The following is a 2306-nucleotide window of genomic DNA, read 5'->3' as shown; positions in this document are numbered from 1 at the left end:
GGGAAACCAAGGCACAGGATGGCAGAGTGACACAAGCCAGCTCGGTATTAGAGCGTAGAGCTCTGATCTGAGTGCTCAGCCTCTCGGTCTCATCTGGCAGCCTGAGACTTGAGGCCTGCCACCCCACCCCTGCCTGGTGAGCTGGTCCCAGCCAGGAGCTAACAGCCCCTCTCACATTCATGCAGGGGAACCCACAGCGGGGCAGCGAAGATCCTTCCTGAACTGTGACCCCCGTTTGCTCTGGTGTGGGGTGGGCAGGTAATGCCAGCTCTAAGCCGAGTGGTGAGCTGCAAACAGAAGCAGAAAGTGCCTTGGCCTCGGCAATCTCTGACTGGCTGCACTACCAGCCCCTTGGTGCGTGCCTTGGGGTCAGGGCCAGCTGTGACCCCGGCACAACGCATGGCCCAGGGGAGGAGGATGTGCTCTGTGTGCCCCGTCTCCAAATGGCTCTGAAATGTCCTGCCCGGGTTTCCCCCACTGCTCCCTCCGGGATCTCAGCCAAGCTCACGGTCCTGGGACTCCAGCTACGTAATGCACCTTGGCAGGTGGCATCATGCAATATTCATATGGCTTTGGAGGATGACACAGATATGGACCGGCCCTCCATTTAGGGGCTTGAACAGATGTCCCTGCAAGGCCAATTCCCATCTCCTGTGCCACCTCCCACTCTGTGGCTCATTCTCAGCCACGCAGCCAGCCATCTCTCTGCTCCACCCCCGTTTGCAGCCCTTCAGGGCTGTGCCGGCAGCTCTGGTGCAGGACCCTGAATTGGCTTCAGGTTGAAATAATGAGCGGAGTGAGGGAAAGAAATAAAGGCTGCAGGAGGTAGGGTGCAGAGAAGAGCAGCACGGATGCTGTGGGGCTGGAGGGACTGGCTCAGGAGGAGAGAGGGAAGCTGTATAGGGCAGTATCCAAAGCCCACTGAAGTCAATAGGAATCTTTCCATTGGCTTTAGTGCACTTTGGATTGGGATACTGAGAGGGGGAATTGCAGGGAGCCTGATTTTTGGGGGGATGGGAGGAGCGATTCCTCCAGAGTAAGAACAGTGCCAGACAGGATGAGGATCTATCCCCCTCCAGGTTGCCCCTGGAGCTGGTCAGGAATTGTAAGGTTTTCATCTTTGTTTACATTTTTCTACAAATATGTTCAGGTTTTCATTGAAAAATGGGGTCATTTGGGGATATTGTCTGATCCCCCCCCGCCCCCCAAATAAAAACCTAATTGAAAACGTATTTCCTGCTGAAATTTATTTTATGAAAAGGTCATTTTCTGTGTAAGCCAACCCCCCACCCCTGTATCTTATGAATGAAAAGTATTGATCAGCGCTGGCTGGCTGCACTTCAGAAGCAAGGGTGAGTGGTGAATGGGCTGTTAAGGATAGGTTTCAGAGTAGCAGCCGTGTTAGTCTGTAGCCGCAAAAAGAACAGGAGGACTTGTGGCACCTTAGAGACTAACAAATTTATTTGAGCATAAGCTTTCATGGGCTACAGCCCACTTCATCGGCTGCATAGAATGGAACATATAGTGAGATATATACAGACATACAGAGAACATGAACTCCCACCATTTCATGTTCTCTGTGTGTGTGTATATATATCTCCTCACTATATATTCCATTCTATGCATCCGAAGAAGTGAGCTGTAGCCCACAAAAGCTTATGCTCAAATTTGTTAGTCTCCGAGTTAAGGATATTTACTTTGTATATTTTAACATGTGATGTTCACAAAATGGGTTTTAACAGTTAGCAGATCTTGCTTTTTGAAGCTTAACATCTATGGTCATTAAATAATTATTGTCTGAAACTTGCCCCCACACTGATTTCCCACAAATGTGAAAATTTAAATAGATAAAAATTAGGGGAAAAAATGCTTAAAAAAACTAAACATTGATATGACCCATTGAAATTGTAAAAAACCCAGAAGGCTTGAATTCTGCCAAGCTTAGTTGTAAGGCACTCAATCACTGGGGTTGCTAGGTTCTGGGCTCCAGCATTATTTTCTTTGACCCTTGGGGAAAGGTCTTAATTTTTTGTCTTTAAAACTAAAGTCTAAAGACACAGACAGACACAGACACACACACACACACTCTCTCTCTCTCTCTCTCTCTCTCTCTCTCTCTCTCTCTCTCTCTCTCTCACTTTGAGGAAAGGAGGAAGGATGGTGCATGAAGTGCTAGGCTGGGACTTCAGAGATCTGGGTTCAGTCCTTCGCTCTGCCATAGCCTCCCTGTGTAATCCAGGGCAAATCTCCTGCTCCAGTCCCCACCTGTCAAAGGGGGAGAACGCGCCTCATTTCCCCCCACCCTT

This window comes from Mauremys mutica, chromosome 2 (genome assembly GCF_020497125.1).
Source record: "Mauremys mutica isolate MM-2020 ecotype Southern chromosome 2, ASM2049712v1, whole genome shotgun sequence".
NCBI classification, from domain to species: domain Eukaryota; kingdom Metazoa; phylum Chordata; order Testudines; family Geoemydidae; genus Mauremys; species Mauremys mutica.
Note: the sequence above shows the minus strand (reverse complement) of the source record.